Source organism: Trachypithecus francoisi, unplaced genomic scaffold (assembly GCF_009764315.1).
Source record: "Trachypithecus francoisi isolate TF-2019V2 unplaced genomic scaffold, Tfra_2.0 Lachesis_group5, whole genome shotgun sequence".
Lineage (NCBI taxonomy): Eukaryota > Metazoa > Chordata > Mammalia > Primates > Cercopithecidae > Trachypithecus > Trachypithecus francoisi.
The window spans coordinates 71,283,532-71,290,460 of record NW_022681470.1 but is presented as its reverse complement, the minus strand read 5'-3'; the positions used below and the strand labels follow the sequence as shown (position 1 = coordinate 71,290,460).

The 6,929-nt window shown below is 41.0% G+C and overlaps 1 long non-coding RNA gene across 1 annotated transcript; it reads right to left on the bottom strand.

The window, feature by feature from the left end:
* Positions 1 to 395: 395 nt before the first annotated feature.
* On the bottom strand, positions 396 to 6,194 carry LOC117075014. Its single transcript, XR_004433811.1, has 4 exons — positions 6,046 to 6,194; positions 4,816 to 5,005; positions 3,105 to 3,255; positions 396 to 1,584 (listed from the first exon to the last, which is right to left on the bottom strand). It is a non-coding gene; the product is annotated as an uncharacterized LOC117075014 (long non-coding RNA).
* Positions 6,195 to 6,929: the final 735 nt, after the last annotated feature.

The following is a 6,929-nucleotide window of genomic DNA, read 5'->3' as shown; positions in this document are numbered from 1 at the left end:
ACAATAACATTTGAAAGACATTGGCTTGAATATTTATTAGCGTGTTGCACACTGCTTGGCCTTGGGGGACTGCCTTTGTTCAGTGAACCATTTCCCAGTTTTAAGGCAATCAACAGGAAAAGAGCTTGAAAGATGGCCACGGATGCATGATACATAGTGTTTGAGAGCAAACCTGAGATAAGACTTTGGCTCTGAGAAAGTGGTGGGTTGGAGGCATTGTTACCCAGGGGGATCATCTCGCTCCAGAATTAGACTCCAAGAGGAAATGCATGATTGAAATGCCATGAAGGGATTCCTTGTCATGAGACTAAAGTCTGCAGCACATCTTAGTCTAGGGTAATTTCATTTAATTCATCCTGGACATAGATGAGAATAAAGAAATGAGTAAGGCCAACTGTAGGATAACTGAACATTATAAACCCATAAGCAAGTCTCCTTTGGGGACATCAAGTCTATATACACATCTGTGTTCTTTCTTAAAAACAATCACATCAGAGGCCGTTTGAAGTAAGACTTATGATCCACCCATCTCAAGATTTTTTCCAGAAAATAAGACTGAAGAATAATTTGTAGAAAAGGTGATCATCATCCTTTAGGGTGCTGTTCTCAAAAAGTTCCTGATGCACTCAAAAATATAATATCCTTAACCCTTTCTTATTGGCGTTATGGCTGTGTCCACAAAAAAATTCCCTTCTATTATTTGTTCTTAACAGTAAAATACATTTTTACTAAGCCAGTCAAGGACCTACTTATATAACTAGTTAGTTGGTATTTATTCTGGTAATGAAAAACCACTCATAATTATGGAGTTGCTGTTTAAGCATTTATTAGTAAGATTCTGCCCAAAATGAGAGACAAGAGAATCTGAATATAAATGAAAAGAATCCCAAAGTTAGTTTTCTATGGAGTTGAAACACTGAGCCAAATGGCACAAGAAAAGACATAGAAGAATGAAAAGCAAACTTGGAAAACAGAATTGTCTGAGGCATCAGTAAGCCCCTGAGTCGGCTCACGGTGTTTGTGTGCAGTTAGCGGAAAATGAATGCCCTTGCTAATCTTCTAGAGCACTCTATCAGGGAGTAAATGCACCAGTGCTAGCTAAGGGAATGGAAAAGGAATTAAGTCCTGTCCACCTCAATACCCACAGTGCCATATGTTTTCACTGTGGGGTTTGCAGAGGGGCGCCTGCATCACAGCAGACACAAGGGTTAGTAGAAGTGAGGTAATCGAGAGAATAGCACTCAGCAAAAACATTGACGTGTTGTTGGAAATGAAATAGATGTTCAGAATCTCAATACACCCAAAATAATTGTTGTCATATTATGTCTTCTGCAAAGGGGCAGCAGAACAATCTGGAAAAGTCCAGAGGCTCTTACTTTGCCCTCTTCTCATATTGATGATTGTGTAGATATACATGAGAGTACACGTGTATAAATACATGGGTCAGTTAAGCTAGGGCCATGGGGGTTTCGGGTTGGTTAGTTCAGTTAAAATAACACAGAAGCTACTTTTCAGTTTTCCCAAATTAATGATGTGGAATCCTTAAGTTGCTCCATCATATATCAAAACATTCACCACTATTTCCTGAAAAGAAAAAAAAATGCAGGAGTATTTACTTCACATAAAATTTCAGGTTTTAAATGTAAGAAGCAATAATTACACGTAATATAAAACTAAAATTTTATAGTTTGCAAGTGCTTTTAACATGCATGAACTAATTTAATAATTTGATGATTATTTGCCTTGACTAGATAAGATAATTGAGGACAAAGTCTTTGTCTTATTTATCTTTATACTGTCATTGCCTAATACAGATTACAGCACATAGTAGGCATGTGATAGAGATTGCTGAATAAAAAATTATTTTATTTGTAAAGAGACTTAAATGACTCTTTGATCATTCACTTAGACTCTATGGTCTTTAGTTTCTCCTGTAAAAAACAAGATGTTTGGACTAGATTTGCCCACATTGGACAGCAGAACAACTCTGGGGCTCCTTGAATGAACACATTCTTGGATTCCATCCCAGCCTACACAATCAGAATCTCTAGTTGTGGATTCAATAAAACACATTTAAGAACCAATGCAATAGATAAGCTCTGAAGTCTCTTTCCCCTTTAAGATTCTCTGAAATAAAGAAGGTTCTGTAACGCTTTTAAGTGTTTGTTTCTCATTAACTCCTTGACAGATAAATAAAGGGGGGGAGTTTTGATTCAGGCCTTTGTCTATTAGAAATGAAGATGATACATCTTGAAATTATCACATAAGGGAAAAGAAAAAGAAAGACAGAAAGAAAAAAAAAGAAAGAGGGAAGAAAAGTATGCTTGTGATGGTTAATACTGAGTGTCAACTTAATTGGATTGAAGGATGCAAAGCATTGATCCTACTTGTGTCTGTGAGGGTGTTGCCAAACGAGATTAATATTTGAGTCAGTGTGCTGGGGAAGGCAGACCCACTCTTAATCTGGTGGGCACAATCTAATCAGCTGCCAGTGAATATAAAGCTGGCAGAAAAATGTGAAAAGGAGAGAATGGCCTAGCCTCCTAGCCTGCATCTTTCTCCCGTGCTGGATGCTTCCTGCCCTTGAACATCGGACTCCAAGTTCTTCAGTTTTGAGACTTGGACTGGCTCTCCTTGCTCCTCAAGCTTGCAGATGAGCTATTGTGGGAACTTGTGATTGTGTAAGTTAATAGTTAATGAAATATATATTACCTATATATCTATGTATCTATCTATCTATCTCCTATTAGTTCTCTCCCTCTAGGGAACCCTAATGCAATGCTTGATTTATAATACTGTTTTATACACTTTCTAGAAGAAAGCCATGACTATTGTTGTAGCCTCTTGTGTTTGTGTAGCATGTTGTCAACCACTTCATCTCATTATCTTGTGTGCTTATTCCACAGTAATTTCCCGCCCATTATGTATGTGTCTCCGGAGACCCACACTGACAGGTGGGAGAGGAGAGGACAGAGAGAATAAAAGCACAGTCAGCAAAGAACAATAGGAGGCAGCATGCTTGACCCTTCTGGTCATTATGGGATTTTCGCATTGTTAGTCAACTAGCTAATTGCAATTTGGAAAGTCCTAGTTTTCTCACTTACCTATATGAGCTCCATTTACCCAGATGCTTTCTTGCCATGGCTGATAATTAGATGGTGACTTCTGTCCTTCTTAAATAGACAAATTTGGAGCCACATTAGATTGTTTTCAGCAAAGCGACACTGCTGGGCCTTCTGAGCAGTTATGACAGCTCTGGGACAAGATTCAGACCAAGAGCTGGTAAAGCCCCCTGTGATGGAAGAACTAATAATGAAGATTTTAAAAATACAGGCTAAAAATGTTTCCCTGCTGGCTTTTTTTCTCGTTTTTAAGAAATACAGTGTAGATCATTTTGAATTTAAAACCACATTAGGCCAGGTGCAGTGGCTCACGCCTGTAATCCCAGCACTTGGGAAGGCCGAGGTGGGCAGATCACTTGAGGTCAGGAGTTTGAGACCAACCTGGCCAAAAGGGTGAAACCTGTCTCTACTAAAAATACAAAAATTAGTCAGGCATGGTAGCACACACCATCTACTCTGGAGGCTGAGGCATGAGAATCACTTGAATCCAGGAGGCAGAGGTTGCAGTGATCTGAATCACACCACTGCACTCCAGCCTGTGCAACAGAGTGAGGCTGTGTCTCAGAAAACAAAAAATAAAAAACACACATTAAATAAAAAATAAAGACTAGAAAGACCTATAGCCAAGAAGATAGGAAACTTACTTTTCATGTCTCTGATGACAAAGTCAGGTAAGAATGTTTCTGAGAAGAAGATAAAGATTTGGGGACACGCCCATAGACAATTAATTGGACTTTGTCTTAGACAACAGTAAGGTGTGTGTGTTTGTGTGTGTGTGTGTGTATGTGTGTGCATTTGAGGGGCAGGAGATAAGCTGAGGAGTGCGAGTTACCAGTCTTTCTTAAAACCCGAGTATTTTCAAAGGAGGAGGAAAGGGCTATAAAATCATTTTAGCTAAATTTACACCAGAAAAATTCTCATTCGGACAGATCTAAGGCAACTGAAATAATCTCTTTCCCCTTCATTCCCTGGGGCTGTGTTTTTTATTGAGAAGCCTTGGGAAAGCCAGACTGTGGGCAGGAGGGCAGGCGCCGGTTGGAGGTCTGAAGGAGAGTAATGTTTTGCAGTGCTGGAGGTGGGAAAGGCAGCACAGAGGGGAGAGAGAAATGAAGGGTTGCCTGGACTCATGGAGAACATTTTTGGAGAACAAATTCAGATTCATGAAATGACTTTTGAGTTCGATTATAACAATATGAAAACATCCATGTCTTTGCCAACAAAGATAAGTAGAACATTTAGAATACTATTTAAAAAATCATATTTTCGGCTGGTCACGGTGGCTCAAGCCTGTAAGCCCAGTACTTTGGGAGGCCAAAGGGGGCGGATCACAAGGTCAGGAGATGGAGACCATCCTGGCCAACATGGTGAAAACACATCTTTACTAAAATACAAAAAATTAGCCGGACGTGTTTGTGCATGCCTGTAGTCCCAGCTACTTGGGAGGCTGAGGGAGGGGAATTGCTTGAATCCAGGAGGTGGAGGTTGCAGTGAGCCGAGATCGCGCCACTGCACTCCAGTCTGGTGACAGAGTGAGACTCCATCTCAATAAAACAAAAAACAAAAAACAAAATAAGTCAAATTTTCTTCTTTTGTGCAAAGATTTAAAAAGCTTAAATACTTTGTGTTAAAAGAACATTAACAACCAATGTATCAGGACATTAATTCATTCAACAAATATTGATTAAGAACCTACTGTGCTCCAGACATGTCCGAGCTTCTGGGAGACAGCAGTGGACCCGATCCCCTGTTCTTGGTTCACCTGGGTAGCAATCACAGCTGCTTCTTAAAGGTAAGCCCTCAATCTTGACCACAAAGAGCGTCAAGGAACTGAAGTCCAAGGAAATGCAGCCAGCTATGTCAGCAGCCTCCTCCCTGCACTATTGCTGAAAGCATATACGAGTAAATCTGAATGAATTTAAAGAATACCAACAAGTTGATTTTATAGATACCTTTCTTTTTTTCTGGCTGTCCTCAGAAAAACTCATCCTTTTAAATGACTATCAACTTGTTCACCTTCAGGAAATAGAAATAGAAATAGTCATGATGTCACTTTGAACTATCAACGTAGTTCCATGCCCCAGCATTAGTACTTTAATTTCTCTCATATAGAGCCATCACTTCTACAAGTGTACTTCTCATCCAGTAACACCAAGGTAGACAGAGACCAGTCAAATTATGTGGTCACAGGGGACCCAAGTTCAAGGCCCTCTGAATAGTTATCTTCTATACCAATGTCTACAAACACACACACACACACACTTTCCTTGAAATTGATATGAGGCTTTGGTGTTGATGGTAAAGATTCTTATTTCCTAGGGTTAATACTTGGAAAACCTAAAATGTGGCAAACATTAAAGAGATAGTATGACATTAAAAAAAATACACAGGGCCTGTAATCCCAGCACTTTGGGAGGCTTGAGGGAGGGATCACTTGATGTCGGGAGTTCGAGAGCAGCCTGGCCAACATGGTGAAACCCCGTCTCTACCAAAAATACAAAAATTAGCCAGTTGAGGTAGCACACACCAGCTACTCGGGAGGCTGAGGCAGGAGAATTGCTTGAACCCCAGAAGCAGAGGTTGCAGTGAGTCGAGATCGCACCACTGCACTCCAGCCTGGACAACAGAGGGAGACTCCGTCTCAAAAACAAAACAAAACAAAACAGAAACCACTGGGTCTATCTCAGCAATATTTCTGCTAGTGTTTATACCATCTGCATTAAAATCACCTGGAAGGACTGATTAAAGTGCAGATTCCTGGACCTATTCCATACCCGAGGAATCAGTAGCTGGCGGAGAAGGGGAGATGAGAGGGTGGGAATGCCAAACAAAATTTTAAATATCAACAAGCAGCCTGGGAAATTCTGATGCACACTACATTTTGTGATCTAGTGCTTTAGAGAAGGCAATAAGAATGCTTTGATACCTCTATTTCCAATGAGCAAGTGTAGTTTATCAGCCAAGAACCATGACATCTTCTGATGCTGCCTTTAAAACTGGCTGGCGGGTCAGGGCACAGTGGCTCACGCCTGTAATCCCAGCACTTTTGGAGGCCGAGACGGGTGGATCACAAGGTCAGAAGATAGAGACCAGCCTGGCTAACACGGTGAAACCACATCTCTACTAAAAATACCAAATATTAGCCGGGCGTGGAGGCACATGCATGTAGTCCCAGCTACGTGGGAGGCTGGAGTAGGAGAATGGTTTGAACCTGGAAGGCGGAGCTTGCAGTGAGCCGAGATTGTGCCACTGCCCTCCAGCCTGGACGGCAGAGTGAGACTCTGTCTCAAACAAACAAACAAACAAACAAACAAAAACTGTTTGATCCGCCAGAAAGCAAAAATATGTCATGGGTTATTTCAAAATTCACTATAATGTATAGTTAAGCACAAACTATGTAGATCTCTGCAAAAAAGACTGTTACAAAACTGGCTGGCCCTTGACGTCAACGCTGTTGTCCACTGGAAAACCACAGTTAACTTGATCTGTGAGTTGGCGGTGGGGCAAGGGTTGGCAGTGTCTCAAGGTCAAAGGCATCCTGACTGTGGGTAAATAAGACTAATATTAACCTCAGGAAAGTCTGCATCCTGGCAGTTTGTCTGTACAGCTCTATGTAGTCATCCGACTTAGGCTGGGAGGTTGTATTAGTTTGTTCTTGCACTAATATAAAGGAATATCTGAGACTGTGTAATTTATAAAGAAAACAGGTTTAGTTGGCTCACGATTCTGAAGGCTGTACAGGAAGCATGGCAGCATCTGCTTCTGGGGAGGCCTCAGGGAGCTTTTACTCTTGGCAGAAGGCAGAGCAGG